Source organism: Galeopterus variegatus, unplaced genomic scaffold, assembly GCF_000696425.1.
Source record: "Galeopterus variegatus unplaced genomic scaffold, G_variegatus-3.0.2 Scaffold752, whole genome shotgun sequence".
NCBI lineage: Eukaryota > Metazoa > Chordata > Mammalia > Dermoptera > Cynocephalidae > Galeopterus > Galeopterus variegatus.
In genome coordinates, this window is record NW_007726863.1 from 360,254 (window position 1) to 375,996 (window position 15,743).

A 15,743-nucleotide genomic window follows, 5' to 3' on the forward strand; every position below is an offset into this window, starting at 1 on the left:
GGAGGCCATTGTTTTAGGCTGCACCAACGGATCGCAACACTCAGTGTCGCACCCGTACCAGACCGGGACTGGCAACGGGATCGCAACCCTCAGTGCTGCACCCACACCCCGCCCAGCCAGTGAGCGGCCGGTCTGTATGTGGGATCCGAACCCTCGGCGGGAGCGCCGCCACACTCCCAAGCGGCGCACTATAGCAGTGCGCCACCGGGCCGGCCAAAAAGTACTGTTATTTTAAGATATAGTTCATGACATATGGAGGAGTAAAATATATGATAATAGCACAAACAGTGGGGGAGTCAGTAGAATTATATGGTTATAACGTTTTTATATCTGTGAAATGTCAAGTGCAATAAGAATATGATAAATTTGTGGTACATATTATAATTTTTAGAGCAACCATTAAAAATAATAAAAAGTATAGCTAAAAAGCAAATATAATAATAAAATATAATAATAATTATATTTATATATTATACATTCAACATATAATCTTATAATATGTTGAATATCAGATTATAGGTAAACATATTAGTTATATTCAGTTCCTCAAAAGAAGGCAGGAAAAGAAGAACAGAGGAACAAAAAACATGTGGGACACAGAGAAAACAAATATCAGCATGATAGACTTTGTTATGGGCTCAATTGTGTCCCCCCTCAAAAATTTGGTTGTTGAAGTCCTAACCCCCAGAACCTCAGAATGGGAATGGGTTTGGAGAAAGAGTCTTTACAGAAGTATTAAGTTAAGGTGGACCCTAATCCAGTATGTGTGGTGTCCTCATAAGAAGAGAAAATTTGGACACAGACATGTACAAAGGAAGGACGACATGACCTACAAGCCAAGGAGAGAGGCCTAGAACAGATCCTTTCTCATGGCCCTCAACAGGAATCAACCCTGCCAACACCTTGATTTCATACTTCTAGCCTCCAGAGCCATGAGAAAATAAGTTGCTATTTAAGCCATCCAATTTTTGGTTCTTTGTTATGGCAGCCTGTCTTGGTCTGTTTTGTGCTACTGTGACAGAATACCTGAGACTAGGTAATTTGTAAAGAATAGAAATGTACTCTCTCATAGTTCTGGAGGCTAGGAGGCCCAAGACCAAGGCACTAGCATCTGGTATGGGTCTTCTTTTTTTTCCTTAGCAGCTGGCCTGTACAGAGATCTGAACCCTTGACCTTGGTGTTAAAGACTGTGCTGTAACCAACTGAGCTAACTGGCCAGCCCATGGCATGGGCCTTCTTAGTGCATCCTCTCATAGTGAAGGTGGAAGGGCAAGGGAGAGCAAACCCTCTCCCACAAGCCCTTTTTATAGTGGCGTTAATTCATTCATAAGGGCTTGCCTGAACACCTCCCAAAAGGCCCCACCTTCCAAGACTGTTACATTAGGGATTAAGCTGCTAACACATGAATTTTGGGGACACATTCAGACTGTAGTACACTCTAGCAAACTAATGCAGACTTAAACCCAACCATATTAATAATTTCATTCAATACAGTCATGCACTGCCTAATGATTATATTATACATCGTTTTGGTCGATGACACTACATATATGACAGTGGTTGGAGCATATAGCCTAGGTGTGTAGTAGGCTATATATACCATGTAGGTTTGTGTAAGTACTCCATGATGTTTGCACAGTGACAAAATTGCCTAACGAAGCATTTCTCAGAATGTAACTGCCATTTAGCAACACATGGCTATATAAAGACTTCAATTTAACACTCCAATTAAAAGAGATTGTCAGACATGATAAAAAAAATCTACCCAACTATGTAATATATAAAAGAGATAATACTTTTTTTTTTTTTTAAAAGATGACCGGTGAGGGGATCTTAACCCTTGACTTGGTGTTGTCAGCACCACGCTCAGCCAGTGAGTGAATTGGCCATCCCTGTATGGGATCCGAACCCGGGGCCTTGGTGTTATCAGCACCGCACTCTCCCGAGTGAGCCATGGGCCGGCCCAAAAAGAGATATACTTTTAATATACAGACACAGAAAGTAAAAGGATGAAAAAAGATATCCTATGCAAGTAGGAAGCACAAGAAAGCTAGTATGGCTATAAATATCAGACAAAATAGGGCTGGCTGGTTAGCTCTGTTAGAGTGCGGTGATGGTAATACCAAGGTCAAGGGTTCAGATCCCCATCCCAGCCAGCTGTCAAAAAAAAAAAAAAAAAAATCAGGCAAAGTAAACTTTAAGACAAGGAGAATTAGCAGAGATAGACATTTAGAAAAGGGTCAGTTGAACAGAGGGCTGGCCAGTTAGCTCAGTTGATTAGAGCTCTGTGTTATAATACTAAGGTCAAGGGCTCAGATCCAGGTAGTGGCCAGCCACCAAAAAAAAAAAAAAACAAAAAAACAAACCAGCGTCCAGGGTTCAATACCAGCAAGCTGCCAGAAGCAAAAAAACCCAGTTGAACAGAAATATATAGTCCTAATAACAGAGCTACAAAAAAAAATGCAGCAAAAATTAACAACAAAAGGGAGAAAAAGACAAATGCATAGTCAGAGATTCAGAAACCCTCTGGAACATTAGCCAACCTAGATTATATCCTGGGCCGTAAAATAAGTCTCAATAAATTTCAAAAGATGAAAATTTCATAGAATATGCTCTCTGATCACGATGGAATTAAACTAGAAAGAAATAATATATAGAAAATGGCCAAGTATTTAGAAACTAAAGAATATATTTATTTCTTATAACTGAGTCAAAGAAGAAAACACAAATGAAATGAGATAATACTTCAATCTGAAAGATAATGAAAGGACAGGTATCTGTGTAGTGCAGCTAAGGAAGTGCTTAAAGGAAACTTTGTAACTGTAAATGCTTGTATCAGAAAAAAAGAGAAAGTTTTAAGATCAGTATTCTATATTTTTACCTTACAAAGCTAGAAAAAGTTTGGCAGCTTCTCAAAAAGTTAAACAGAATATGACCCAGCAATTATACTCCATAGTATATACCTGGGGGAATCAAAAACATGTTCATACAAAAACTGTATATGAATGTTTATAGCAGTATTAGTCATAATAGCCCAAAAGTGGAAACAATCCAAATGTCCATCAACAGATGAATGCATAAACAAAACGTAACATATCCATCCAATGGAATATTATTCAGCCATCAAAAAAATAAAGTAGTTGTATGCTACAGTACAACGTGGATGAACCTTGAAAACCCTGTGCTGAGTGAAAGATGCCAGATACAAAAAGCCACACGCTGCATCATTCCATTTATACAAAGTGTTCAGAATAGGCAAATCTATAGAGAGAGAGAGCAGATTAGTGGTTGCTGAGGGAACTGGGACTGACTGCCAATAGCATTTCTTTTGGGGATGATGGAAATGTTCTGGAATTAGATAGTGGCAATGGTTGCACAACATAGTGAATATCCTAAAATTAACTTAATTATACACTTTAAAACGATGAATTTTATGTTATGTGGATTATATCTCAAAAATAGAATAAAATAAGCTAGAAATAGAGCAAGTTAAACCCAAAGGAAGGAAATAATGAAGAACAGAAATTAATGAAATAGAAAATACATAATGAATAGAGAAAATTAGCAAAGCCAAAAGTTTATTCTTTGAAAAAATTAATAAAATTGATAAATCCCTAGCAAGACTGATTAAGAAAAAAAAAAAAAAAAAAAGAGAGAGAGAGAAATGACCAGTTATCAGGGATGAAAAAGTAGATATCACCATGGATTGTTAGGTATTAAAATGATGAAAATTGTGAACAACTTTATGGCAATATATTTGACTTGGATGAAATGAGCAAATTTTAAAAAACAATTTACCAACTGTGGCCCTAGAAGATATAAAAATCTGAATATCCCTGTAGCTACTAAAGAAACTGAATTTGTAATTAAAGACTTTTCCCACAAAGAAAACTCCAAACCCAGAGGGTGTCACTGGTTAATTTTATCAAACATCTAAGGAATAAAAATACCAATCCATATGATTCAAATGACATGATTTTAAAAAACAAACAAAAACCCGTATCTTATACAAATTCCTTTGGAAAATAAAGGAGGGTGCCCTTTACAACTCATCGTATAATACTGGCAAACCTAGAGAGCAAAACCTAAAACATAAACATTTCAAGAAAAACTTAAGGACCAATATCTTTTATAAATATAGATGCAAAATCCTCAACAAAATATTAGCAAATAAAATCCAACAATAGATAAAAAAGATAATGACTAAGTAATACAAAGTTGGTTCACTGCTCAAAATCATTTGGTGTGATATATGGCATCAACAGAATAAAAGGGAAAAACGACTTAATGATCTCATAGGTGAAGGGAGACCATTTGATAAGACTCCACCCTCATTCCTAACAAAAACTCTCAGGAAACTAGGAATAGAAGGGAATGTTCTTAATCTGATAAGAGACACTTATGAAAAGCAGCTAACATTATACTAAATCATGATATACTGAATGCTTTCCCTCTAAGGTAAGGAAAAGGAAAAGATATGTGCTCATATAGCACTTCTATTTAACATTGTCCTGGAGGTATTTGAGGCACTAAAAAGAAAAAAAAGACACAGATTGGAAAGAAAGAAGTAAAATTCTTTATTGTTTATATAGAAAGTACAAGGAATCATCTAAAAATTACTAGAATAAATAAGTGGATTTAACAAGGTGGTAGGACACAAGGTCAGTATACAAAAACCAATTGTATTTCTATATCCTAGCAACAAACAATGGGAAAATGAAATTTTAAAAAAAATCCATTTACGATATCATAAAAGAATTCTTAGGAATAAATTTAACCAAAGACAGGCAAGACCTCTACACTTAAAACTAGAAAACATTGCTGAGAAAATTAAAGAAGATAAAGAAGACTGTATGCATGCAGAAGTATGCTGTGTTCATGGTTTGGAGGAATCAGTGTTGTTAAGATGTCATTTATCCCCAAATTGATCTATAGATCAATAAATGTAATTCTCATAAAAATACAAGCAGTTGTTGAAATTAGCAAGCAGGTTCCAAAATTTATAGGAGATACAAAGGATCTAAAAGATTAAAAAAAAACCCAATTTCCAAACAGACAAAGTTGAAGGACTCTTTCTGATTTAAAGCTTTATTGTGAAGCTACACTAATCAAGATGATGTTGACTTAACGATGGACAAGCTTATCAATGGGACATAAAAGAGAGTTTATCAATAGTCTCACACTTATATGGCCAATTGATTTTTTTGTGTGTGTGTGACCGGTAAGGGGATTGCAACCCTTGGCTTGGTGTCGCCCGCACCGCGCACCGGCCATCTCTATATAGGATCCGAACCTGCGGCTGCTGCGCTCCCAGCACCGCACTCTCCCGAGTGAGCCACGGGGCCCAACCCTGGCCAATTGATTTTTGATGAATCTGCCAGGGTAATTAAGTGATTAAAAGAAGTTTTTGAATAAATAGTGCTGTAACTGGATATCCATAATAAAAAAAGAAAAAACTAGTTTCAAACCTTGAACTCTAACTCTATTAATGAAATAGAAAATACATAAAGAAAAAAAAATTTTTTAAAAGAAAATATACAAAGATTAAAGACAGAAAAGCCAAAAGTTGGTTTTTTGAAAAAAATAAAGGGGCCGGCCTGGTGGCGCACTGCTACAGTGCGCCGCTTGGGAGCGTGGTGGCGCTCCTGCCGAGGGTTCGGATCCCACATACAGACCGGTTCCCGCTCACTGGCTGAGCGAGGTGTGGGAGCAACACCGAGGGTTGCGATCCTGTTGCCGGTCCCGGTCCGGTACGGGCGTGACACTGAGGGTTGCGATCCGTTGCCGGACGTGAAAAAAGACAAAAAGGAAAATAAAAATAAAAATAAAAAAATAAAATTGATAAATCCTTAACAAGATTAAGAAAAAGGGAATATATAAATTATTAATTATCAGAAATGAGAGTGGAAATTAACTCAAAATAGATCTCAGACCTAAATGTAAAAGCTAAAGCAATAAAACATCTAGAAAAAAATATAAGAGAAAATATTTGTTACCTTGGGGTAGATAAATATTTCTTAGGTCATAGAAGAAAAAAATTGATATATTGGATTTCATCAAAATTTAAAACTTTGGTTCTTCAAATGATACTGTTCAGAAAATAAGTTAACTCAGTTGGTTAGAGCACAGTGTTATAAAACCAAGAGCCTTATAACACCAAGGTCAAGGGTTTGGATTTCCATACTGGCTAGCTGCCAAAAAGAAAAAAAAAAAAGAAAGAAAGAAAAGGGAAGCTACAGACTAGGAGAAAATATTCACAGAACATGTATTTGACAAAAGTCGTGTTTCCAGAATGTATAAAGAACTCTTATTACTCATTAATAAGCCAAACAAAGGGCCGGCCCGTGGCTCACTTGGGAGAATGTGGTGCTGATAACACAAAGGCCATGGGTTTGGATCCCTATATAGGGATAGCTAGTTGGCTCACTTGGGAGAGCGTGGTGCTGACAACACCAAGTCAAGGGTTAAGATCCCCTTAATGGTCATCTTAAAAAAAAAAAAAAAAAAAAAGCCAAACAACATGATTTTAAAATGGGCAAAATTGGGGCTGGCTGGGTAGCTCAATTGATTAGAGTGTGGTGCTGGTAACACCAAAGTCCAAGGTTTGATCCCTGTACCTGCCAGCTGCAAAAAAAAAAAAAAAAAAAAAAAAAAAAAAAAAAAAAAAAAAAAAAAGGCAAAAGACTTGCAAAGACACTTCACCAAAGAAAATATATGGATGGCAAGTAAGCCCATGAAAGGATGGTCAGTGTTAGGTAAAAGCAAATTAAAACCATAATGAGAGTGACTAAAATTTAAAAGACTGACAATGTCAAGTGTTGGTGAGGATATGAGGCTACTAAAGCTGTCATCCTATGCTGATGGGAATGTAAAACAGTGGAACCACTTTGGAAAACAGATCGGCAGTTTATTCTCACTAGCAATCCGATTCCTTGGCATTTACCCAAGAGAAATAAAAACCTGCCCAAACAAAGATTTGTACATGAATGTTCATAACAGCAGGATTTATCAGAGTCCAGAACTAGAAACAATCCAAATGTCTATCAACTGATAAATGGATAAATACATTTTAGTATATTTATACAGGAGAATATTACTCAGCAACAAAAATGAATGAACTGCTGATACACAACAGCATGGATGAATCAGTCTCACAGACATTATATTGAAGAAAATAAGCCAGACATGCTCTATGGTAGCATTTATGTGGAGTTCTGTAATGGGCAAAACAAATCTTTGATTATAGAAATCAAATTGCCTTGGGTGGAGGAGGGGGGATTGGGTGCAAAGGAGAGTGAGGGAACTTTCTGGGCTGAGAAAAATGTTCTAGATCTTAATGTGATTGGTGGTTATACTAGTGTATACATTTATCAAAACTATACATTTAAAATCTATAATTTTGTTGTAAATAAATTGTACCTTGAAAGTTGATTTTTTTTTTCCTTTTTGTCTTTTTTCGTGACCGGCTACAGATCGCAACCCTCAGTGTTGCGCCCGTACCGGACCGGGACCGGCAACGGGATCGCAACCCTCGGTGTTGCTCCCGCACCTCGCTCAGCCAGTGAGCGGCCAGTCTGTATGTGGGATCCGAACCCTCGGCGGGAGCGCCGCTGCACTTCCCAAGCGGCGCACTGTAGCAGTGCGCCACCGGGCCGGCCGAAAGTTGATTTTTTAAAAATCTGCATACCGATATCTCCAATTAAAATCCAATACTTGAGGATTCTTCCTCACTTTCCCCCATTACATATTTCATCTCCCTTTTTTCACAGTGCAAACTCTGGTTCCCAACATCTGTATACTTTATTTATTCATGTTTTTCTATTCTTAACACAAAAATAGTGAAAGTTTTAGAATTACTACACCAATACCATTATCAGCAAGAAACCTACTAGGTAAAGTTCAAGATTTTTTTGTAGTTCTTTTATTCTTAGGAAGTCCATGAACTGTGTTTACAATTTACTTGAATTCTTGTATTCTTTTTTCTTGTGGTTATACTATCACCTGGATATATAGTGAGGTTCATTTGTTATTGTTTGTATTTGATTTTGGATTTTAAAAATCTCTTTTGATATGATATTTTTAACTACACAAAATATTTATATGATTCAAGAGCTGAAACTGTCTTTAAAAATATACTTAGAGAAGCCTCACTTCCATCTTATCTCTTCTGCCCCATCCTTTCCTGCTCCCAACAGTAGCCATTTTATTCATTTCTAGTTTACCCTTCCTTTATTTCTTTTTTCAAATATATACCTTATTTCCCCTTCTTTCTTACACAAAGGTAGCATACTGTATATTTAATAATATATCCTGGAAATCACTCCACATCCGCTAATGGAAATCTTCATTTTTTAAATAGCTACACAGTATTCCATTGGGTAGGTTTATTTAATTGGTCTCCTTTGGACGGGAACTTAGGTTGTTTCTGATATTCTATTATGAGTTACGCCAGGATGAATAAGCTTATACACATGTTCTTTTATGTTTGTGGAAGTGAATCTTTGGAATAAGTTCCTAGAAGTGGGATTGCTGGCTGAGTCAAAGGGTAAATGCTGTGCTATGTCATCTTATTAATACGTCGTACAAAATTCCCCTCCATACAGGCTGTTTCATTTTTCTCTTTCACTGTTTGAGTTTTTTAGCTTTTGCCAATCTTATTTATAGTGAAGTTGAGCATCTTTTCATGTATTTAAAGGTGGGCTGAAAACTCTTTAAGGATTGGGACCCAAGCTGTATTTTCCACATACTACTCTTACTGAGTACACTATATGGCACTTGTTAAAGGAATAAATGAATGAACTGGTTGGATTTATACTGAACTCATCATGTTTGGACTCTTGTAAATACCTGCTGTCTTGACAAATTGCCCTTTGTCTCAGTGTGGGGCAGTGTCAGGTGCCTGGCAGAGATCTGGTAAAAGAGGAGGTGGGCCTTCTACAGGCAGCATGTCCCGGACCTTCCCTCTTCCAGGACTGAAATGAGTAGAAGACCCTTCTCTCGCAGTGGAATGTAGTAAAAAGAGCACAGCATGAAGCACTAAAAATAGCCCTTTTATGCTGGTGGAATTGTTTCCATTATTTTTAGTATTTGTTAAATACATTGACGTGGACATGGTAAGAATTTTTTCTTACTGATTGATTATATGTAATATGTATGTAATATTGTTACATATTTCAAAATTCAAAGTACTATTCAATGAAAAATTTCCCTTCATTCCTAATTTCCAAGCCACCAAATTATCTTCCTCTCAAAGACAAAATAATATCAATTTATTGGGTGTCCTTTTGGAGATATTGTATGCAGAATATAAGCAAATACACATATTTTTATCCAGTCTGTACTGTATTATACACACTGTTCTGTAAATCCTTTTCCCCTCCCACTTACCTGTATATTTTGGAACTTATCCTATAATCCATTCCAATACGTAAAGAGCCTCCTGAAACTTTTTTACAGTATCCTATCTATTGTATACTATATCTAACTTTACCGGTCCCTATTGGTAGACTTTAGGCTGTTTATAGTCTTTGCTGTTACAAAGATTGTTATAAGAAATAAACTTATTGATGTTATTTTACACATACGAGTGTGTCTGTAGGATAGATTCCTAGATATGGACTGAAAGGAATATGTACATTTTTAATTTTGGTAATTGGAATCCTTGGAGTTGTACAAGTTTAAACTCCAGCACTGTATGACTGTAACAGTAGGATCCTGGCCAGCCATCCTCCTGAGAGCTTGTAGAGAAATGGGCTAGAAGGTCCACTGCACTCTAGATGTGATGACTGTCTCCACCCTGCACCTCAGAGGGCCTCAGATGAGCACTCCACTGGCTAGCCCAGCAGAGCCATGGGCTTTGCAACAGGAAATGAAAAGGGACCAGCTTCTGAGGTTGACAGCTTTGATGCCTGCCTTGCTGAGAAGCCCTAGGGAAAAGTGGCTTCTGGCCATGCAATCCCCATGGAGAAATGACTTGGGTAGAAGAAACAGAGTTCACTGAAGTTTAGGACTGGCCTTCACAACTGTCACATAAATGATTCTCACAGGCTGGACAGGACCAATGGGCCAAAAAGTAGATGTGATTGAAGTGGGAAGGTTCTGTTGGGTTCGAGTGCTTACTATGTAACTGACCCTGTGCTAGGTATATACCAACAAGGATTAACACACACTGTAGCAGTAGAGACAATGAAATGTATTGTAGCAATGTGACATGCTGTAATAAAATATAAACAGGTTGCTATGAGGAGCAAAGAAGGAATCTTTAACTCTTCTTAGGTAGGGCTTGCAAGAGTAGGAACCATCAGCACCTCTAGGTGAGGCGAAGGAGGTACCCACAAGATCAGTATAAGGAAGTTCACACCCCAATGGAAGTTTCTAGGAAATGCCTTTTCCTTCAAGAGACAAAGGACCAAAGTCAGACTCAAGAACAACCCAGGACCCAACACATGGTCCACCATCACTTGCTCACCATGTGAAAGCCTACTCTTCCTCAGATACTCAGCTGAAAGGCTGTCTTCAGGAAATCTCTGACTTCCCACAGGTTCCGTTCACACCTTTCTTGCAACACTGTTTGAAATCTTCTTGCCTGTCTTTTTTTCTCTCTCCCCTACTACAGTAAGTTCCTGGAGCCTAGGGACTGGGGTTCTAGGCTTTTGCATCTGCCATGACTAGCACAAAGTTACTGTTTTCTAGTTTAGGACTCAGGTGGACGAACTGGTGACCTACCTGCACAGAAAACTAGGAATCATTTTGAGAATCCCATAAGTCCTAGAGGTGGCATTAACCCAAATCTGCCTCAAGCTGGCACTGTTGTAGCTTTCTTCTGTTTCTAGACCAATTCAGAGACTTGTTCCTTTCCCTTATTTACTTTAGTTTCTTGGTAAATTAACTCCTTAAACCTTCAAGCTAATAGTGAGTGTGAGGGTGGATAACTGTTGCCACACCTGAGTCAATAAAGAATGAATCAGTGTGGCCCTCGTGGATGGGTGTGGTACTGGTAGTTACTGTGGCAGCTGGAGATCCCAGAGAGAACTGCAAAACTGGGACAGAGGGAGTGGAAAAGGCAGGAGTGGAGTTAGGGCAAGCCTTCCTATCTCCTTTACCTTCTTCCTAACGATGTCTTCCTTGGTATCTCTGCAGCATCTCACTGTTGACTGCCACTTGTGAAGTCCTTCACTGACCTGTGACAATGCTCTACTTTGCATCTCCTGCCTCTCTCCCCTCTGGTATGCTGGATCTTCTTCCACCTTCTGGAGAGAATTTTCCTCAGTGCCAGCCTGGTCCTCTCTTTGCACCCTCTCCCTGTCTCTCTTTACTCTCTCAGAGAACTCATCCATGCTTATGGGTTCACGGGTCAGTTCTATGCAGATGACTCCCCTCTGTCCCCGGGACACCTCCCTCTTCCCTGACCTCTCTGCTGGACTTGAGCTCTGTGTTTCCATCGCCTACCAGAGGTTTCCCGTGAGGTGTCCTGTCATCATCTCAAACTAAACAAGTGTGAAAGTTGAGCCTGTCTTCCTGACACTCCCCCATCACCATTTTCCATTTTTCTGCCCACAGCATCAGCATTCCCTCACCCACCCAAGCTCAAGACCTGAGTCATATTTGGTGCCTCCTCCCCATTCTTCCCTTCCCAAGTTTTTGTTTGTTTGTTTGTTTGTTTAAAAAAGATGACTGGTAAGGGGATCTTAACCCTTGGCTTGGTGTTGTCAGCACCACGCTCACCCAGTCAGCAAACCGGTCCTCCCTATATAGGATCCGAACCCATGGCCTTGGTTTTATCAGCACCACACTGTCCCAAGTGAGCCATAGGCCGGCCCTTCCCCTTCCCAAGTTTTGCCAGCTTCCTTTGCAACTTCTCTTACAGTTCTTTGTCCTTTCCATTCTATCTGCCAATCCAGGGTGCCTGCAGTTTCTTCCCCTCTAGTCTCTCACTCATACCTGGCCAGACTTTTTATCTTGCCTTTCTCCTGCTCAAAAACTTTCAGGTGCTCTCATCACCATAGATAAAGTCCAGACTACTTAGCCTTGGGCTCAGGAGCCTTTTTTGGCCCCAGCTTGCCTCACTGGCATTATCGTACATGAATAAGAGTACACACTCTGGAGCCAGACTCTGGGATCAAACCCTACCCCCAACAGTTACATGCTGTGTGACCCTGGGCAACTACTTAACCTCTCTGTGTCTGAGTTTGCTCTTTAAAATCATTTTATGTGAAGTTTTATAATCATTTCTCGGGTTGCTGTGAGGTTAAAATGCACTTAGACCAGTACTGGCTACACAGTAAGAGCTCAAATGCTAGCTTTTTACTGCACTGGTTTTCACAAAGGGAGGGCTGCACACTGCACACCTCTGCACACCTCTGCACACCTCCTCCTGGACACGCGCGTTGACCCCCTCTTCATTGCATTTGCTCAGCCTGTTCCCTCGGTCTAGCATGCTGTTTGCTGCCTGCTGACTTTTACCCTTCAAGGGCTGGTTACCTCCCATTTCCTTCTGGTAAATGCTTACTTAGTACTTCTGTACTGCTGCTCAAATTGACCAAGGTGGTGTGTTGGGTATATGAAGCCAGCCATAGGCCACACATGGCACGTTTTCCTGAAGGGTTCATTTTACTTGATAATAAATAATTTCATCTATTTTTATATTAAAACAACTACTCCCAGATATATCATGAAGTAGTATGCAAAATTGGCAGAAGATTTTTAGGATAAAATACAAAACTACTTAGAATATTCAGAGTGGAGCCATCTTGGGCCAAACTCCAGTCCCAGTGGGGTGTCTGCATGCAGTCTGCAGTGGAAAGGCCTCAGAGCAGGGACTCTGGGAGTCCAAGGGGCTAGGTGCAGATGAGAGAAGGCAGGATTAATACCAGTGCAGCGGGAAGTGACAGGCCCTATGCTCCAGGCCCCTGCAGGAAGGTCCCTGTAACCCGTGGTATTCTCTCCTTCCTGACAACTTGGACACCTCAGTGTCTATTTACACGCCTAGGCTGCCTCGGGGTAGCATTTGTATTGCATGGTTTTTAACTTTCCATGTATGTAGGCCTTATCTCTTTAACAGCATCCTAAGCATCTGGAGTGCAGGTGCAGGGTGACCAAATGGCAAGACAGATCTGGCTATGGATTCAGGGCCTAGTGTTTACTGATTGAGCAAGGCGCTTTTTCTCTCAGCCTTGGCTTCCTTATCTGTAGAACATAGACAGTACTTACCTAATGAGCCTGTTCTGAGGATCCAACTAAATAACGCACGTGTAGCATTCAGCACAGCAGACAGCAGGGACACTTAGGAAATGTCAGCTCCCTCCCAGCGGTGCCAGCTCTCAATAAACATCTTATTTTCAAATACTCCCATCCGCAAATATATCCTCCTACCTGCACCTACTCCCACGTGCTCTGCCTCCTTTCCTGTCACGGTGGACGCTCCTGTCAAAGGCCTCCCTCTTTCTTGTGTGCTAGTTCCTGGCCCTCCTCACCTTCGCAAAGACCTCACTCATACAGTTACCTCCCTGTCTCCTATGGCACCAGTTTCCCTCCCTGTTGTATCACTCTCTTCGTTGTGTAATTATGCTGCAGTATCACTCTTTCTAACACAAAAGACAAAACATTAAAAAAACCTTCCTTAGATCCCACATCCATTCTAGTTATCACCCCATTTCTCTGCTCCCTGTACAGTATAAAATCCCCAAGAGAAATGGCATACTCCCTGTTTCCACTTCTGTTGCCACTCCAGGCAAGCTCCTGTCCCCGTCACTCCACAAAACTGCTCTTATCAAGGTCTCCAGTGACCTTCGCATTGCCACATCCAGTGGGCCATTCTCAGTCTGTTTTAACAGCCTCTCAGGAGCATCTGAGACCTTGAAACACCTTCTGCCCTGGCCTCCCAGACCCTCCACTTTCCTGATTTCCTCCAGTCTTCCTGGCCACTCCTCAGTCTCCTTTGCTGCATGCCCCCTACTCCCTGGCCTCTAAGCATAGGAGGGCCCAGGGCTGTCCTTGGACCACTTCTCATCTCTATCTATACTTACTCAGGTAATGTTTTCTACTCTCGTGGATTTAAATACCATCTAAAAGATTCCCAAATTTATATCTCAAATCTAGACCTCCCAGAATTCCAGACTTAATATCTACTGCCTGTACCCCATCTCCACTTGGATGTGCCACAGACACTTCAAATCCAACATGTCTAAAACTGACTCTTAATTCCCCAGCCCACCTTTCCCTCCCCACAAATCTTTCCCATGTTAGTAATGGGAACTTTGTCCTTCCAGTCATTCAAGCCAAAACCTTGGGAGCTGTCCTTGGCTCTTTTTAAATCCCACAGTCAGCCCATCAGCAAATCCTGCCAGTCAGTTCTCCCTTCAAAATACAGAGAGAATTGGCCACTTTACCAGCTCCATCTCCCCACTCTAGTCCAAGTAAGTCTCCTCCTCACTCATGAGGCTGACTCCAGTAATCTCCTGAGTGGTTTTGCTACCTCTCTCTTTCCTCAGCTCCACAATCTGTTCTGCACTAACAGCCAGAATAATTTTTTCAAAATATAAGTTTGACTATGTCGTTTATTGGCTTAAAGCCCTCCAATGGCCTCCCCTCTCAGAGTAAAATCCAGATTTTTTTATCACGGCCTGCAAGGCCCTATGGGACTGGCCTGCTACCTGTCTGGCCTCATTTCCCACTGTCCTCTTGCTCCCTCTGTCCCAGCCTCACTGGCTCCAATGCTGTTCCTTGAAGAGTCTGGAAACACTCCTGCCTTGGGGAGTTTCTTTTTGTTGTTGTTTCCGTCTGGAACACTCATGAAGGTGCAAACCTTGCTCCCTTACGCCCCTCAGGTCTCTGCTCAAATGCCACCTTACCAGAGGGCCTTCCCTGATCAACCTCTCAAAAGTAGCACCCCTGGCATTCTCTGACCCCTAATCCTAATTTTGCTTACCACTGACTCCCACCTGACATAATTAATTTACATGTTTGTTTTTGTCCATCGCCTCACCGTTAATAACACCCCAAGGGGACCTTTGGTGCCTGGCATATAGTAGGCACTCGCAGATGGTCAGGGGCGTAGTATAGTGTGGGAGAGCCTACCTAATGCACATGGCCCCTAGTCTCTGCACTCCCACTTACCTGCTGTGTGCTTTTGGGCAACTTAACCTTTCTAAACTTCAGTTTTTCTTTCTGTAAAATCTACCTGGAAGGTTCTTTTTTTTTTTTTTTTTTTAAAAAGATGACCAGTAAGGGGATCTTAACCCTTGATTTGGTGTTGTCAGCATCACACTCTCCCAGGTGAGCTAACCGGCCATCCCTATATAGGGATCCGAACCCGTGGCCTTGGTGTTATCGGCACCACACTCTCTCAAGTGAGCCACGGGCCAGCCTCTGGAAGGTTTTTAGGAGGATTAAAGATAATACATTTAAAGTACCTGAGACGTGGTCAATGCTCAATAAGATGCGGGCTAAAACGGCCACTTAGCTGCTTTCCAAGCCTTTTTCCATGGAGTTAATAGTGCTGTCTCTATCTGCCCCTGGGGCAGAGGGCTGATATAGCAAAAGAAGGTAACACTGTGTAAGGGGTTACTGATTCCATTTTCCATGTCATAGCTTGATCCAGAATCCTCTAAGCATTGTTTCTGGATCCAGCCAGTTCCCTACCAAAGCCCCTCAGATGATGGTCATGTCTGAGCAGGTCCTGCAGGTTGACACCCTCCCGCAGCCCTACTTTGTCTTTTTTTTTTTTTTTTTTTTTTTAAAAATAA

The 15,743-nt window shown here is 40.6% G+C and overlaps 1 long non-coding RNA gene across 1 annotated transcript in view; it reads left to right on the plus strand.

The window, feature by feature from the left end:
- LOC103589978 overlaps positions 1-15,743 on the plus strand; it is a 49,954-nt gene that overhangs the window by 13,416 nt on the left and 20,795 nt on the right. The gene's annotated exons all lie outside the window — the stretch shown is intronic.